The sequence below is a fragment of the Hemicordylus capensis genome, chromosome 5, assembly GCF_027244095.1.
Source record: "Hemicordylus capensis ecotype Gifberg chromosome 5, rHemCap1.1.pri, whole genome shotgun sequence".
Taxonomy (NCBI): domain Eukaryota; kingdom Metazoa; phylum Chordata; class Lepidosauria; order Squamata; family Cordylidae; genus Hemicordylus; species Hemicordylus capensis.
The window spans coordinates 169,441,057-169,460,077 of record NC_069661.1 but is presented as its reverse complement, the minus strand read 5'-3'; the positions used below and the strand labels follow the sequence as shown (position 1 = coordinate 169,460,077).

The 19,021-nt window shown below is 41.3% G+C and overlaps 1 long non-coding RNA gene across 1 annotated transcript in view; it reads left to right on the top strand.

The window, feature by feature from the left end:
- LOC128325831 (uncharacterized) overlaps positions 1–15,307 on the top strand; it is a 68,594-nt gene extending 53,287 nt beyond the window's left edge. The window contains exons 3-4 of the long non-coding RNA XR_008307660.1: positions 161–311; positions 14,793–15,307. This is a non-coding gene — a long non-coding RNA (uncharacterized LOC128325831). The remainder of the gene's footprint in view (positions 1–160; positions 312–14,792) is intronic.
- The last annotated feature ends 3,714 nt before the right edge of the window (positions 15,308–19,021 follow it).

The following is a 19,021-nucleotide window of genomic DNA, read 5'->3' as shown; positions in this document are numbered from 1 at the left end:
AAACTACTTTATTTAGAACTTTAACTCCATATCTCCAGACAATATTACCTGTGCACTTCTGCTGCAACTGGAGTAGATAAAGAAATCTCTCCTCCAAGCTCTCTAACAAATTCAACTTCAGGATATGCTTTCTTCTACATGATCCCCACCACACATTAAGGTCATCGCGAGAGGAACTGTCACTGGATGCCGCCATCTCGTTTGGCAGTGACTTGCAAGCGGGCCTTCTCTGTAGTCGCCCCTGGGCTCTGGAATGCGCTCCCTATGTTCATGAGTCAACATCTTTACCCGCCTTTAAAAGAGCCATCAAGGTACGTCTTTTTTGCCTGGCTTTTAGTAATCTGTGAATGCTTTTAATTGTTTTAAATCATTTTAATGGTATTTTTTAATTTTGCTTTTATTGTATTTACTTTTGTGAACCAACTAGAGCCTTCGAAGTCAGGTGATATGTAAATTAAAATAACAACAACATGTCTCTATGCATGAAAGTGACGTTTTTAGTTTGAGAGGGAGTATTCTGAACATTTCTAGGTGGAAATTGGGGTATAGCCTTGGATGATATATGAATAAGCTGCTGGACTGATCCAGGTTGCAGCTCCTGGAATTGCCATTGAACATGGTTATGGCGCCATCCCTTCAGACTTAGGTACATAGGAAGCTGCCATATACTGAGTCAGACCATTGGTCTATCAAGCTCAGTATTGTCTTCACAGACTGACAGCAGCTTCTCCAAGGTTGCAGGCAAGAATCTCTCTCAGCCCTATCTTGGAGAAGCCAGAGAGGGAACTTCAAACCTCCTGCTCTTCCCAGAGCGGCTCTATCCCCTAAGGGGAATATCTTACAGTGCTCACACTTCTAGTCTCCCTTTCATATGCAACCAGGGTAGACCCTGCTTAGCTAAGGGGACAAGTCATGCTTGCTACCACAAGATTAGCTTTCCTCTCAAATGGCATGAGGGATGTGATGGGGCAAGACTTCTACCCCACTTCCACAATTTGAAAGCGTGAATGGGGCTGTCCTCTGTAATGTCTGAAGAGGGCTATGGTATCTGCCTGCAAATATACTGTACATGAACAAGGCCAATGCTTGACCATGACTACCGAGGTAGAGGAGAATCAGTTGATATAAGAGGTGCAGGTAGACTAAGTCTAAGGGGATCCAGGAATGGCTTTTTTTTTTTAAACCACACACACACACACACACACACACACATCCCTGCTTTGTGAAGGACAAGGAAGAGAGAAGCATGGGGGACAGAGGTGTGGTGGCTATTCTTGGCACAATATGTCTCAAGACCAGTTCTAGTCTAACTACGAAGGCTGATGCAAGACAAGACAGAGATCAAATGAGGCAAATAGTGGGGGAAGCTGAGAGGCTTAGAAAGAGACCTGAGTTGTGAAGCAGCAGCAGACAGTGAACAAGCCTGATCAGGAAACAAAGGTCAGAAAACATTGCCCTGCCCACTCCTGCTATTAGAGTAAAGAAGATTCTGGGCTGGTTCAGATAATATTTCCCTGACTCATGCAATTGAAAGGGTACATGCCCATTATGACATCTTTCATGGGCATCCTCATGCTCTCCTGGCCTGTCACTTTATCATATGGGGGTTGTTTGTCTGAGCAGCTGCTCTAAACATTATCCAAATATTATGTGTAGATCTGCCTTTCAGATGTACAGCCTCCCCCTAAAAGGATGTGTCAGAAAGGCTTCCAGACATCACAACAGACACACACCCAGCATGTCCTCCTTTTAATCTCATGGGCTGGAGAAGTAGCATCCAGATTGTTCCAATATGCTAGTCTGGTTGATCTCCCATGTCCCCACATGATCTTCCTTTGGCTAGAGTTGTTTAGTGGTTAAGCTCAATCCCCTCCTGGCAGTTTCCAAGTTCAGAACCTATTCCACATGTTCAGGTCCTAACAGGGAGCAACATGATGATGGGAAAAGGAAGCAAAGGCAATGAGTCTTTGTAAAATCAAGGGATTGAAAAATACTTAAGGGAGGTAATGAAATCCAATTTGGCAGAGCTGAACAGAATTTTAAATAGATTTTTCAATCTTGTTTTTCACTTACATTCCCTGATAAACCTATTGGGATATATAGGATGTGGCTGCCCACAAATGTAACCATTTTTGTTTGTTTGTTTAATTGACAGCAGCCAGAATTGTTCCAGCTAAATAGTGGGAAACTACAAGGTCAGCACCATGCATTCAACTGTAATTTGGGCCGTGGAAGCAGAATAAGATAGGAATGGGCTGATTTCTGGTTTTGCGGAAATCAAGCAGTAGATAGAGCATGTTAATGCTCTCTTACCTAAAGCAAAACATGTATATACATATAATGGTCTTATTTTTACTCCAAAGATCATTGCATGAGGTCCTCATTCCTTACACTTCGTTACAATTTACCCATTCCCCCCTCACCTTCCTTTATTGTGTTGATATCAAGGTTTCAAGTCCCGTGAGAACCTGTTATCTCATTCTTTGTAAAGAACTGTGTACATGGATGGCACTAACAACATCCTCATCAGCATCTTTCATCTCTTCTCTGCCAGGTGTTTTGGAAAGGCTGTTGTAGGTCTGGTTGTCATGTTCTTTTAAAAGTCAGGAGGAGCAGGATATAAAATGCAAAAAAATGGTGGGGGGGGGGAGTCAGGAGGAGCAGGATCTAGCTCTTCCAGAGCCATATGTGCTCCTTTTTCATGATCATGAGAACTTGGGAAAGATTCTCTTGAACTCACCAACCCAAGCTCCTCCTTCCAACATCATTGTTGGCGGGTCCTCATGACACACTCCGCAGGAGTGCTCATGACTCAGGAATCTCCAATTTTCCTCTCTCTTCCATCATGGCGATCATGAGAACCGGCCCACAATGAAACAATAATGCAGACTCAATGAAGTGGTTGTGATGGGGATGGAAGGAAACAGTGCACTGGTGTTTTGTGCCTGCACAGATGCATTTACACGTGCTTCTCCTAATGCTTCTGCATTAGAGTCAAGCTGCATAAATCCTTCACTCAAGAGGTTTAACTTTTAGAGCACTGGGATTTCCACCCACCCACCCAGGGACAGTAACCAAAAATAGGGACTGTCCCTCATGATTAGGAACAGTTGGAGAATATGTGGCGGGGTTCAGAAATGATATCCCCACCTACAATCTGAAGTGGTTATCATTCACTCTGCCACCTCAGGATTTTACCACCTCATTTTTCTGCATGTGTAGAGACCAGGCCTCATTTCTGACTGGATAGAAATTAAAAGGTAAGCAAATGGGGTGAAAATACAGAGGTTGAAATCTCCCTGGATATACTTTTAAAGAAATATGTATCTATCTTTATGGTTCTTATCTGATATGTGTGGTCAGGCAATTATTTCTCCAAAGTGAAAATCAAAGAGAATGACTGGATTTCTCCCGCGGAATTTTCTCAGACAGTTTATCCACACTCCTGGGCAATTTAAGTAAATGTGGAATAATGAATTGGGGACACAAAACCAGGAGTAAATCTGATTTGGTCATGTTACCCCACTGAACTCTGAGATTGCTGTCCAGGATTGCTGGTCCTTTTGCTGGTCCTTTTGCCTGCTCACATATTCTTGTCTAGGCTAATTTCTCAAGCCTCACAAGTGCAACAGTAACCATAGCAGTCAGTGCTTACCTTAGCACAGTGGTCCCCAACCAGGAATACACGAACAAGTAGTTTGAAGGCCTCTAAGAGCTTCTCAGAGCCCCCGCCGCCTGCCCAATTAACTGACTAGTTCATTTGCGTGGGTGCAACTTCATTGCCTCCTGATCAGGTGACTTGGCCATTACAGTCACTGGCTAGATGCAGATTGTATACTGTGGACTCATGTGTAATGCTATTGTAGGTAGTGGAACAAGTTTACTTGTCCTATTAATTTAAATGGGCGTATTCATGAGTAATTTCCCCTGCTAACTTGGCAAAGAGGCACCTTTTAACGTGTGATTCTCTTTATTTAGCAGGGGGAGAGTAACTGGCCCTATTCACCCCCAGCACAGTACCTCCAGTGACTGTTGCTGGTGTCTATCTTGTGTTTCTGTTTAGATTGTGAGCCATTTGGGGACAGGGATCCATCTTATTGATGTATTATTTCTCTGTGTAAACTGCCCTCAGCCATTTTTGGAAGGGCGGTATAGAAATCAAATAAATAATAATAATAACACTACCTTGGCGTGGTTGTGGGGCTTGCGTGCTCTGAGGAAGGTGAGAGCTATGCCAGAGGTCCAACCATACTGGATAGGTCTCACCAGAGGAGCCAGACAAAGAGTGCCTCTCCCATCAACAATATGGTGAGACATAACTTTAATAAATCTATACCGGATCGGTCGTCGCCCGGGTCAACAAGGACCGCGCAAGGTGCTGGAGTCCCTGGACATCTCGTGGCAAGTGGGCAACAGGACTCAAGATCTTCAGTTGAGCAACCAGGGCTGAAGACAACAAAGTTACTGGAAGAAACGTCGCTTAACCGAAAAAAATATACGAAAAATGCCAACAAGGAAATAATGATCTGCTATTACAAGTCTAGTCCAACTAGAAGAGGTTATTTAAAAAGAATGTACCAAATTTGGAAAGAGAAGCATCCAGATACAGAAATAACAGAACAAAGGCTAGCAGACCAGAGAAGATTCATAATAAGAAATAAAGTATTCACAGGAGTTGAGCTGGAAGAACTGCAAAGAGCAACACAGGCTCAAGATATGGAAGAAGAATTACCACCAACTGAAGCAGTTGCTCAGGCGCAGGTGGAGGAGGAGGTGTTGGAAATAGAGGATACCATTGTTGCTGAACTGTTCCAAAATCAAAACCAGGCAACCTCCCCTTTGCCTTCACCTCAAAAACCCAAATGCCATTTAACAGAAAAGCAACAAGAACTAAAGCAAAAAATAACGGAGCACATGAACCAAACAACCACCAGGGTTATCTAAAACATCAAGTAAAATCAACCATCTGCTGTACATGGATGATCTGAAGTTGTATGGGAAGTCCCAGTCAGAAATCGAATCACTGCTAAACACTGTCCGTATATTCAGTAGCGATATAGCAATGGAGTTTGGACTAGACAAGTGGGCTGCATTAATAATGAACAGAGGAAAAATAACAAAAACAGAATGAATACAACTGCCCAATGGAAGCAAGATCAAGAACCTGGAAGAGAAAGAACATTACAAATACTTGGGCATTCTCCAGGATGATAACATCGCACACACTGAAGTTAAAAGAAAAATTGGAAGTGAATACATCAGGAGAGTTAGAAAAACCATAAAGTCCAAACTCAATGGCGGGAACACCATACAAGCCATAAACACCTGGGCTATACCTGTTATCAGATACACTGCAGGGATAATAGACTGGACCCAGGCAGAGCTAGAGACGCTATATCGTAAGACCAGGAAAATCATGACCATCAATCATGCTCTGCACCCCCGCAGTGATGTAGATAGGCTATACCTCCCTCGCAGCTCAGGTGGAAGAGGAATGCTGCAAGTCCATCAAACAGTAGAGGAGGAGAAAAGAGGCCTTGAAGAATATATAAAGGACAGTGAAGAAGATGCACTTCAAATGGTCAATAATGAGAAACTATTCAACACCAATGAAACAAAGCAGGCCTACAAGAAAGAACAAGTCAAGAACTGAGCCAAAAAATGGAAAAAGAAGCCACTGCATGGTCAATATTTGCACAATATAAGTGGAAATTCAGACATCACCAAGACCTGGCAATGGCTTAAGAATGGCAACTTGAAGAAAGAAATAGAGGGTTTAATACTGGCTGCACAAGAACAGGCACTAAGAACAAATGCGATCAGAGCAAAAGTCGAAAAATCGACCACAAACAGCAAGTGCTGCCTTTGTAAAGAAGCAGATGAAACCGTGGACCACCTAATCAGCTGTTGTAAAAAGATTGCACAGACTGACTACAAACAAAGGCATGACAAAGTAGCAGGGATGATACACTGGAACATCTGCAAAAAATACAAGCTACCTGTAGCCAAACATTGGTGGGACCATAAAATTGAAAAAGTTGAAGAAAATGAAGATGTAAAAATATTATGGCTCTTCGGACTACAAACAGACAAACATCTGCCACACAATACACCAGATATAACTGTAGTCGAGAAGAAAGAAAAACAAGTCAAAATAATCAACATAGCAATACCAGGGGATAGCAGAATAGAAGAAAAAGAAATAGGAAAAAAATCACCAAATACAAAGATCTACAAATTGAAATTGAAAGGCTGTGGCAGAAAAAGACCAAAATAATCCCAGTGGTAATTGGCGCCCTGGGTGCAGTTCCAAATGACCTTGAAGAGCACCTCAACACCATAGGAGCCACAGAAATCACCATCAGCCAATTACAAAAAGCAGCTTTACTGGGAACAGCCTATATTCTGCAACGATATCTATAACAACAGCAACAACATTGACAATAAAATTCTGGCATCCCAGGTCCTTGGGAAGGACTCGATGTCTGGATAAAACAAACCAGTCAATAACACCTGTCTGACTGTGTAAACAAGAAATAAAATAATAATAATACCTTTTTTAAAAGAAAAAAATAAATAAAGTATTCACAGAAGTTGAGCTGGAAGAACTGCAAAGAGCAATACAGGCTCAAGATATGGAAGAAGAATTACCACCAAATGAAGAAGTTGCTCAGGCGCAGGTGGAGGAGGAGGTGTTAGAAATAGAAGATGCCACTGTTGCTGAACTGTTCCAAAATCAAAACCCGGCAACCTCCCCTTTGCCTTCACCTCTAAAACCTGAATGCCATTTAACAGAAAAGCAACAAGAACTAAAGCAAAAAATAACGGAGCACATGAACCAAACAACCACCAGGGTTTGACTTCCAGCTCCAAAAACAGTTGCCAAAAAACAACTTGCTCAGGCATTAAAAGATGTCAATGCTGCACTTGCAGAAATAACAACCAATAATTTGCAAGAAACAAACCAACTAATGTACAGTGCAGCAACAATAACAACACAAGAGCTCGGATATAAGATCAGTGGACCTGTAAAAAAAGAAAGTAGTACATCACCTAAATGGAAGTTTAGATTAGAAAATAAAATTGCCAGACTTAGATCAGATGCTAGTAAATTGAAAGATATGAAAGACAAAAAGCTGAAGAATGAAAACACCAAACAGTATCTGATCCAAAAATACCACCTAGATTCAAGGAAAATTAGAGAAGTCCTGGAAATAATAAAGCAGCAAATAACAGCAGTGTCAAAAAAGATTAGCATACGAAGCCAGAATTACACAACACAGGCAGAATCTCCAATACCAATCGAATCAGAGACGTTTCTACCAAAGCATAGAAGGAGAAACTACAAGAAACATAGAAACACCAAATGAAGAAGAAACAGTGCAATTCTGGGGGAAATTATGGGACAATCCAATAGATTATAATAAAAAAGCAGGCTGGGTGAAAGAGGTCGTAAAATGTAACCAACAAATGCAAGATCTAATAATAACACCAGAATTAATAATAGCAATAGCAATAGCAATAGCACTTACATTTATATACCGCTCTATAGCCGGAGCTCTCTAAGCGGTTTACAATGATTTAGCATATTGCCCCCAACATTCTGGGTACTCATTTTACCGACCTCGGAAGGATGGAAGGCTGAGTCAACCTTGAGCCCCTGGTCAGGATCGAACTTGTAACCTTCTGGTTACAGGGTGGCAGTTTTACCACTGCGCCACCAGGGGCTCATAAGTAAAAGAGCAAAGAAAATTAAAAATTGGACTGTGCCAGGCGACGATGAACTTCATGACTTTTGGCTTAAACACCTAACAAGCCTTCATAAACAACTATCAAAACAGTTCAATCACATTTTGCAAAGAGGTGACATTGAACAATGGCTAACAACTGGGAAAACTCATCTCATCATGAAAGACCCAGCAAAAAGTGCAGTTCCAAGTAATTATAGACCGATAACCTGCCTGCCAACCATGTTCAAATTATTAACTGGAATAACAGCAGATGAAGTAATGCAACACTTATTAACTAACAAACAGCTTCCAGTTGAACAGAAAGGAAATTGCCCGAACACCAGAGGCACAAAAGACCAGCTGCTGATTGACAAAATGATTTTAGAAAACTGCAAGAGAAGAAAAACAAATCTAAGTGTTGCATGGATTGACTACAAGAAAGCCTTCGACTCGTTGCCTTACACATGGATATTAAAATGTTTAGAAACAACTGGTGTCAGCAAAAACATTCAGATATTGATTTTTAAAAAAGCAATGAGCATGTGGAGCACACAGTTAACAATCAAGGGTGAGACACTTGGACAGGTTAGCATTAGAAGAGGTATTTTCCAAGGGGACTCACTATCCCCTCTGTTGTTTGTAATCGCCATGACTCCACTTTCCCAAATACTAAACAAAACAGGCCTCGGATACCAAATATCTAAAACATCAAGTAAAGTCAACCATCTGCTGTACATGGATGATCTGAAGTTGTGTGGGAAGTCCCAGTCAGTAATCGAATCACTGCTAAACACTGTCTGTATATTCAGTAGCGATATAGCAATGGAGTTTGGGCTAGACAAGTGTGCTGCATTAATAATGAAAAGAGGAAAAATAAGAAAAAAAGAAGGAATAGAACTGCCCAATGGAAACAACATCAAGAACCTGGAAGAGAAAGAACATTACAAATACTTGGGCATTCTCCAGGTTGATAACATTGCACACACATTGTTGTTGAAAAATCAACAACAAACACCAAGTGCCGCCTTTGTAAAGAAGAAGATGAAACAGTGGACCACCTAATCAGCTCAGCTGTTGTAAAAAGATCACACAGACTGACTACAAACAAAGGCATGACAAGGTAGCAGGGATGATACACTGGAACATCTGCAAAAAATACAAGCTACCTTTAGCCAAAAATTGGTGGGACCATAAATTTGAAAAAGTTGTAGAAAATGAAGATGCAAAAATATTATGGGACTTCCGACTACAAACAGACAAACATCTGCCACACAATACACCAGATATCACTGTAGTCGAGAAGAAAGAAAAACAAGTGAAAATAATCAACATAGCAATACCAGGGGATAGCAGAATAGAAGAAAAAGAAATAGAAAAAAATCACCAAATACAAAGATCTACAAATTGAAATTGAAAGGCTGTGGCAGAAAAAGACCAAAATAATCCCAGTGGTAATTGGCACCCTGGGTGCAGTTCCAAATGACCTTGAAGAGCACCTCAACACCATAGGAGCCACAGAAATCACCACCAGCCAATTACAAAAAGCAGCTTTACTGGGAACAGCCTATATTCTGCAACGATATCTATAACAATTGACAATAAAATTCTGGCATCCCAGGTCCTTGGGAAGGACTCGATGTCTGGATAAAACAAACCAGTCAATAACACCAGTCTGACTGTGTAAATACATAAATAATATTTAGTTTAGTCTGGATGTAAGCCAGTGACTGTAATCATCTAAGGCCATTCACACAACCACATGGGGTTGGGCTGGTAAGAAGGCAGGATCTTACCTGGGGAGATACCTTCTCCCCAGACAATTGGAAACTTTTGCGGGCTTCACCACTCACGCGCCCATGCGACTGGTGTGGTGGTAGATTCCCAAAGTGGGATTGGGCGGAGAAAGTCCTCCCATATCCCACAGTGCATCATGTGAGCAGCGGAGAGGCAGCCAGTGGCAATGCAGCATCACTCCTCTCCCTGCCACAGTTTCCAGCAGATTCTATGGCCACCACTCCCAGCAGCTGTTTTAAGAGCCACAGTGCTCCTGATGAACATAAAGTGAGGTCGGACGGGCTCCTTTTTGCTCCTACCTCACTTTGTACCCAGGTAGCTGATCTGAGCTACCCAGGTCTGGAGCAGCTGGGTCAGGCTGCTTTCTGGTGGCCCAGAAAATATGAGTTGCTTTGGTTAACTCTTTCCTACCCAAGCAGATCATTTCATGAGAATGGACTCTCTGTTTCGTTTAAATTTGTGTGCATGTGTGTTTGTATATATACACACACTAAAAATCTCTTTGGGATACCTGAGTTGAAGATTTCAGGCTGAAATGATGCACTTGTTTAAAAAAAAGTTGAAACCCTGTACCCTAGCACATAATGAGAAAAGCAGAGATGACATAAAACATTCTTTGATGGTGACTTTAACCTAGTTTCAAGCCCCAATTCCTGAGGCTGCCTTTATTTATAAAAGAAAAATTTAGACACATTTCCAAACACAGGTCCTTAAGGTGACATAACAATCTTCTAAAAAGTTATGTGCAACCATAAAAACATAGCTAAAACCCAGCAGGTGAGCAAAAAACACAGTCAATATGGTATTGAATGATGCTGAATATTTGCAACACTAATAATGTATTCACCATCAGAAGCCAGAAATTTAGAAAAATGCTTAAGTTGGATGTCATTGCAATGCATATTTCTATTTATACTACTTTTTTTTCTGAGTGTAACTATTGGGAAAACAATACCTTTTAGTCTGGTGGTTCAAAATGCCTCAGTGATGGGATTTCGCTTTTAAGAGTGGTCTTTCATATCACTTTGCTGGGCTTCTAGTTATTGCAGGCTTTCATGTAGCTTATTATTTATTAAATATTTGTTCTGGCTTTGTTTCTTCAAGTATTGCTAGCTGCAAATGCATACAATAAAAACGGTTGCTTCTGCACAGTTTTCACATTTCGTTCCAAACTTCTCTGTGCAAAATGTGAGGGATGGCCAAGAACAATCTCATCCCAACTCAAATATGGCATATATATTCAGCAGTACCAAACCCTTGAGAGGCTTAGATTAACTGGAAAACAGCACACCTCAGTCTAACCCAGTTCAGGCTTGGACCTGTGATTATTTGGAGAAGCATTGCAATATCAGACATCCAATAGTTGCTTGCTTGAGATAGCTACTGCCATTTTTAAAAGAGCAAAATTCCATTTTGGGAGTCAGCAAAGCCAGTATGTCTTATCTGAGATTTGTATTTCCTTTTCTGTCACCTAGGCAACCAAATCCTAGGCCTCCCCCTTTCTGACACCTAGATAATGACTGTCCATTCACCTTTAGTCACCCTTAAATATTCACAATTCCTGGTCAGGATTGCCTAAGGTAGAAATCTGTATGTTAGATATTTTCCTTGCAATCATTCATTTGAATTAGCTTGAATTCAGATCTTGTAAAGTGGATTTCCTTTACTGGCTTTTCAAAAGCTCCAGGGGCAGCCTAAGTTATTTGGACTGCTAAAGGCAAAAATGGTGGTTGGGGGGGGGGGGAGCAGGGGGGAGGTAACCTCAGCACTCCTCTGCCCTCTGAAGCATTTTAAAGGGAGAATGAGATTTGACGGGGAAAGTCTGCATGTGGCCAAGGCGGCCAAGGCAATGAGAATAATCTATGAGCAAGCAGCCTCTTCTCCAAAGTAAAGTCATACAACTAGATAGGGGAAAGGAGGTTTACTTTGATTGCAAGAACATTTGCTTAGTTTGGAAAATCTTTTCTTTCAAGTTTTGAATTACAAGTTATCTGAATCTGAATCTTCTGAATCTCCTACCTCGTAATTAAATGCTCTTTTGTTTTACATGTTAACTGATAACCAGGTATTTGGGTTTCATGGGAGTAAATGAGTCATCACCAAATGCCTAGAAAATGAAAAGGAAAGTATTATGGTCTAAAATATTTATAAGTGGTGGCAGTCATTTATTACTATTTTTGTGAATTTGAATAGAGAATCATCTGAGGATGCAGGATTAGGAAAGCCCTCAGCTTGATTCTGGGTCTCCCACATATAGCTGGCAGTAGGGATAGATGAATCTCTCTGTTTCCATTCTGTCTGAACCTTACACTTTTCTTTTTATTTCCTTTGATTCTGCTCTCCTTCATTAACAATCCCTAGATTGTTTTTCTGTCGCTGAAAAAAATTTTCATACACTTTCTATCAAAATAGTTGGTGCAATAACACGTTGCAAAGAACACATTTACATACAGTTTTCCCCTGTGGATTTCCCCTCAAATGTATAGAATCCATATATCTGTGGACATTCATGCTATGTGAAGCTTCAGGGGCCTATTTGAATTTGGCCTGCTTCAACACACTTTGACACACTTCCGCCCAATGTGAAGTGCCATCTGGTAGGGGCTGAAGAGGGAAAGTAAAGCAAACCAGGTTGAATCCTTCTACCTCGTTGCTTCTGGGAGGAAAGTTACCTTTTTTTCCTCAGAAGCCCCCTCACAATGACACTATGACCCAATACACATGTCATAGTGTCTTTTGAACCTTCTGAATGCGTACAGTGTATGCACATACAGTTGTGTACACCCGTAAAATTATTCATACATTATGTTCAACATACATACAGCAGAACACTTCCTGTCAGTAACCTGCATATAGGAGGCCTGTACCCTGATTCACTTTTGAAATGAAGTATGTGTAGTCGTACACACAAAAACATATACATATGTATGCAAGTACAACATAACGTCTGAACAGGGCTAGATTGTCATGACATTCATTACTAATATGCAATATTTAGGGTGAGTTCAGACATAATGGCATTACCTGAGGTTGCTGCCACCCTAGGAGTGTGTGTTCTGTCCCCATGCCCACATGAGCCTCTCCTGCTGTTGTGGGTTCTGATATGCCAAGATTGGTTATGTCGTCTGAACCCACCCATCTTGTCATACCCAGCCCTATTTCCCTCAGGAAACCCAATATCTGTCACTGAGATTTGAAGTACATAGCAACATAGGAAGCTGCCATATACTGAGTCAAACCATTGGTCTATCTTGCTCAGTATTGCCTTCACAGACTGGCAGCAGCTTCTCCAAGGTTGCAGGCATACAGTAAACATTTTGGGGATTGAATATGGGATTAAGGAAAAAGTCTGGGGGGGAAATTGGACAGATTGGGAAGAAAAAGTAATGCTTAAAATCACCATGTGGAAAAAATGGAGCCTTGCCATGTACCAGAAAGCGGTTTACATCCGGACTTACCTGATACCCCCAGTGCATAACCTGGCGGTAGTCTATCCTCCCCCGCTTGATCTCCTTTGGAGAGCTGAAAGCCAGATTTTCCATCTAGTATGGCACACAGCGTCCTTCTTTTTGGCCCGTGTGGTAGCATTTAAGGAGGTTGAGCGGGGAGGCCTAGCCCTACCTGCCCTGCAACCCTATTTTGTAACTGAATTCTTGTCCTACAATTTTGGAAACTGGATTTTCGTGAATGTCCATAATATGTCCAACCTCCTGCAAAAAACCTGGGTCTCGCTTTTCGCTCTGCGTTGGCGCAAGTCAGCATGGGGCATAGCATGGGGCATAGCATGGGGGAAAGGATCTTTCAATGGTAATATCACACAAGTATTAAAAAGAGAACACCCAGACTACTTGAGAGATTTGTTATTCACACTTTAAAAACGGAAGGTTGAATCGGATCTATTTAAAGGATCCTCCTCAGTTAAGCAGCTAAGGAAAACAATTTATGGAGAGATTCTAGAAGTGGGTTTCTTAAAACCTGATTTAGAACGTAAACGCTACAAACAACGCACTTCACAGTACTTGTTGCAACCCGATCACCCTATTGCTCTCTTTAAGGAAAAAAAAGTCCCTTTCCATTTATGGGAAACAAGGTGGCGTTTATACCACCAAGTACTACCGCTTAACGCGGCTAAGCCATGGCTCCCAGAGAACAGGCAAGAGTGTCCTAAAATCACCTGCAAACAGAAAGCTAGTGAGCTAGGCAAAACATTCAGGGAAACCTATTCACATTTCTTAAAAGAGTGTGTGGTAGCCAAAAGAGTGTGGCAGGGAGTAAGCAAGTTGTTAGAGTGGCCTGATTTGGAAAAACAGACTTGGGAAGAACTAACCTCGGGTTTGAGCGATAGAACCTCCTTTCGAGGTCCCAGAAAGGACCTCGAAACGGAAAGAAACGGGACGGGATGGGTGCCCTCATACTAGGGAATTGGAATTGGAATGTTCCCCTTCTCGTAATCAGGTTAGTAAACCTGTATGTCATTTATGCAATGCTCCTGCATAGGAATAGGGAGGGAAGACGCGACCAAGAGGTTCACGCAGATGAGACAGTAAATCTCTTCTGGAAAAGTTTGTATGGTTATGTGCAAAAAGACAAGAGTATCTCTTCTAAACAGCAATGGGACAAATTATGGAAATGGACGTTGGACGTAACCCCCCCCCCCTCCGATTACCTGATGTGCCTTGGAATTCCCCATCCCCGAGTTACAGTACTGCCTGCATATACTTCATAACCTTGTGGGTTTCCAAATCCTTGTGTGTAAATCTTTGTAGATATATGATGTACAAACAACCACTTTGTATATAATTGTGCTTTGGCAACATACTATATGCTTTGGTAGTTTGTTGGTTCAATAAAAAAATCTTGTCCTATAAAAAATAAAAAAATCTTGTCCTATCTTGGAGAAGCCAGGGAGGGAACTTGAAATCTTTTGCTCTTCCCAAAGCGGCTCTGTCCACTGAGGGGAATATCCTACAGTGCTCACAATTCTAGCCTCTACAACAAAAGTAGAGACTCACATGGGGATGGTGGGAAGTGTGTGCTTCAGAGGCAGTGGCAACCTCAGGTGCCGCCCACTGTTACTTCTGAATCCACCCTTAGAAATAAGGGATGAAAGCATTCTTCATTCTCATTGTAAAGTAAGTTCTATGTATTATATCTATATCTATAAAGAGATAGAGAGGAGATGTGATAGGATCCCAAAATGTGCACAATGAGATAGCGTTATATGCAAATTGAATTCTAATTCTAATTGAATTTTTTTTTCTTTTTTAGAAAAGAGAGGCATGGATTGTGTAGACAGGAGGGAGCTGTTGGATTTTGCTTGCCGGAGATTGTCAGCTGGGTGAACAATATTCTAGTAAAATACCCCTGTTTTTTCTTTCAACATGCCTAGCAGTAGGAGCACACATATTTTAAAGCAACAACAAGTAAAGGTGACCTTAAGCTTGTTAGCCACCTAAAAATGGATAAAGGAACCTTACCCTGTGAATTGTTCCTGCTGTTTTAGCTTCTATGCATCTACAGAGTACTGAAGCAACCATTACCAATAACTTACCTTTACAGTTACTTGTACTTACAATTTTCTATCTTTTGGCATCCCACACAAGCTCTGAAAAATAAGGAGTGCTCGTCCAAAGCAAACATTTACAATAAATCCCAGACATTTCAGTTATCATTGCTGGATGGCGAGAGCCCAATGATAAGCATTTCCTTTTCCCAACTGTGAAAGTACTAATTTATGACGGCATCAGCTTGGCATTAAAGAAAGGAGATGGAGGTATGGAAGGAACAGAATGTTTGTAGATAGTATTGAAACTGCAAGACATTGAAAATAGAAAATCACTTTCTTTTGTGAACTGGATAATAACACACTCAGTATAGTTAATATCTTGCTCACAAACAGCATTCAAGTTCAGTCCAAAAAAAAAGGAAAGAAAAATAGATTTGTTCAGTTCTTAAGACTATATCAACCATGAGAAATAACGATTAGACTCAAGGTACAGAGTGTAAACTGTGAAGAAAATATAAGGGGGAAAGCCTACAAATATAAAATATAGTCTAATCTTAGAGCAGCCCCACTGGTAGCGATCTTGATTGACCATTTATACTTAAATAGCACAAACAGCAATAGAATGGCATCCTAAGCGTGATGGATGTCATCAAGAATCCTAAAAGGCACTTGGTGTTTGTTTGTTCATTTATTACATTTATATCCCGCTCTTCCTCCAAGGAGCCCAGAGCGGTGTACTACATACTTCTGAAAATCACATCATCTTAAAAAATCTTATGTAAAAGTATATGGCAGAATGGAGCTTTTTAGTGATGGGGAAAGAGCTGGTGCAACACTGGATCCATTCCTCTCCATTCTATGGATTGTTCTAGTAGGAACATCATCAGATCAAAGGATCAGGCCGCCAGAAAGAAAATGAATGCAAATATGTCCCAGTGCCACATTAAGGGATCTTACACCCTTGTGCTGCGTTGTGCTATTTGGGGATCCTAGCTCCATGCCAGTGCACCAGTGTGGTCCTTAGCTACCCATGTGCACAGTTGTGCCAGATACTTCTTTGGGCCATGGGTACCAAGGCAAGGTACTCTCATTGATGGACATATGAGGGATTTTAAGTAATAAGTGCCTTGTAGGGATTTTTGATGACATCATTGCTCATAACTGTTCCACTACCGACTTTTAGCAAATACAATTTGGAGATGTTTGAAGTATTATAAAAATGTCAACAGCAAAACTTGTTTGGGCAGAGATAAAAGTAGGAGAGGAGAAAAATGAGAGTACATACCGCAAGCAACAAGAGCAACATCATACAATTTCCTATTCTCTTTTTTTAAAAAACAACATCAACCAAGTATTGATTGTGTCCAACCTTCAACTCTTTTTTCTTCCCAGGGCATTTGCCTTGCCTTATTGTGTTCAAAACATCCTCATCTAAGGAGAGGAGCAAATATGGCCAGGCAAATTATCTCTTTGCTTTCTCTAATTTGTGCACTGATAGACTGGAAATTAACATGGCCTTTTGTTCACATACCAAAAGCAATGACTATTTGAAGGTGGTCGAAACATGTAATCATTTCACATTTATTGCCAAACTAGATGTGTTGTTCAATGTGTCCTACTTTAGTTGCAGGCTTTTTTTAAAAACTTAAAACAGCAGACATGTGAGAGCCCAGTCTGGATCAAGACCACCATATCAAGGTGTTTAACCCTTTCTTCTGTGCCATCTTCCTGCTGGAAATCTCTGCCAAGATGCTATGGGCCTTGAAAGTTATTCTTTGCAATGACTTCATCAGGAGCCCATAATAACTTTGAGAGAGACTTTTTTGCAGGGAAACTGCATGGAATTAAAGAGTTAAACATCATTTACCTATGCCAACAACAACACCAATTTATATACCGCTTTTCGACCAAAGTTTCCAAAGCTGTATACATGGAGAATTAAATAAATGAATGAATAAATAAATACGGTGGATCCCTGTCCCCAAAGGGCTCACAATCTAAAAAAGAAGCATAAGATAAACACCAGCAATAGTCACTGGAGGGATACTGTGCTGGGGGTGGATAGGGCCAGTTATTCTCCCCCTGCTAAATAAAGAGAATCACCACAATAAAAGATGCCTATGCCCAGTTAGCAGCCCAGTTAGCAATTCTTCCTGTTCTTCATTCCTCCTCTCAGTTTAGGGTGTAGACACAAAATCCACCCGGACACTCCAAATCCAGAAGTCCTGGCAGAATCTAACAGGAGAGGAACTCAAAAAGATGTCAGCATAATGAAACAATAACTGACCAGAACTGCAGAAGTCCTCATTACCAGTGCTGGCCTGATAATGAGACAAAGTGAAGCAATGACTCTTGGCATAAAGGAAACAGAATTGCACCCCACTCTGACAAATGGCAGTAGTGGCTTGGGAGTAGAAGTAAATATTAGAGGGCAAATGAAACCTAACACTTTCCACCCTTCTGGTGTAGTGGGGAAGTAGCTTGCCTAGGGAGCAAGAGGTTGCTGGTTCGAATCCCCACTGGTATGTTTCCATCAGGCAGCAGTGATATTAGAAGATGCTGAAAGGCATCATCTCATACTGCGTGGGAGATGGCAATGGTAAACCCCTCCTGCATTCTACCAAAGACAACCACAGGGCTCTGTGGGCACCAGGAGTCGACACCGACTTGACAGCACAACTTTACCTTTTAATAAAAAGGTAAGACTGTAAATAAGAGAAGCAATAGATTCAGCTTCACCCTCTGTACATTCCTTCACCCCCTCCCCATTATTTCTCAAGACCTTTATACAGAGCCTGTGAGAAAAGGACTGTCAGGTTATGAAATTACCTTTTGAAATGTGCTTTACAATGAGCGGTTTGCCAGACTCAGTGTTAGGAGGTTATGGCCTTGCCAGTTTGGGGACTCACAAAACTGACACTGCTCTTTTTTTTAAAAAAGCACCTGAAGTGGCACCTGATATTGTGGGCAATGTATGACCTCTGGAAAAATGGATTCAGAGGTTCAACATGAAAGGCAATTAAAATGAATGCAGCAGTTCAGTCTAATCCCTTGTATACTTCTACACATCATAATAAAATCACCAGTGTGCATTGTTCTTTAGAAGTACAGCCCTAGAATGTCAGGGCCAAAAGCACAATTGCAGAGCTGGTCCAGAGAATCTTGAGCTGTATATCTGAGCACTCTGAGGCCAAGCCATAACATTAGTTTTACGCTTATAATGAACACAATCTTTTTAAAAAAACAACAACAAAGAAATTACAGTGAAGACTTATAGCCTTAGCTATGACCACAAGCATCAGTACCGAGTGCTTGCATTTAAAAAGTCATTCTAAGAGAGCGTATAGTAATATTATATTTATCTGTTACATTTCAGGTGTTCAAAATGCTTCAGGTACATTATCTCAGAAATCTTTACAACAGCTTTGTAAGATACACAAGTATTATTGTCTCCATAATGCAAATAGGGGACCACAGAACAGAAAGTCGCTTAAGTCCTCTCAACTCAATAGTTGAGCTATGGGTGACATGAGATTGAGCCAAAGGCTCATAGGTCATAGTTTTAGCCAATGATAGAATGAAACTTCTCCTCCCCCGCCTCTGAGTATTGTAGTACCATTTAGGCCACCTTTGGACACAGTGTGAAACCTTTGGTTGATGAGCCTGTGGTTAATCTGTGAACCCAGGAATTATCCCACAGACTATGGTCAAGCCATGGTCGAGCCACGGTCTCGCAGCCTCTGGCTTGTGGGCAAAGGGGCCCCTCCCTCTTCCTGATCCACCAAGGCTGCATCCCAGCAAGCTCCACAGTGCTCGCATCACCAGACTGCGAGTAAGGCATCAGGACATTGGTAGAGCAGAAACCATTGGCCACAATCTTTGAGGAGGCGTGCCCAGTTCAATTGTGCCTTTTCAGCATTGATCAGCCTCCCTCAGCAGGAAAAGGGCATTTAAACCTTGCTTTACACCACTTGCACCACTGTTCTTGCAA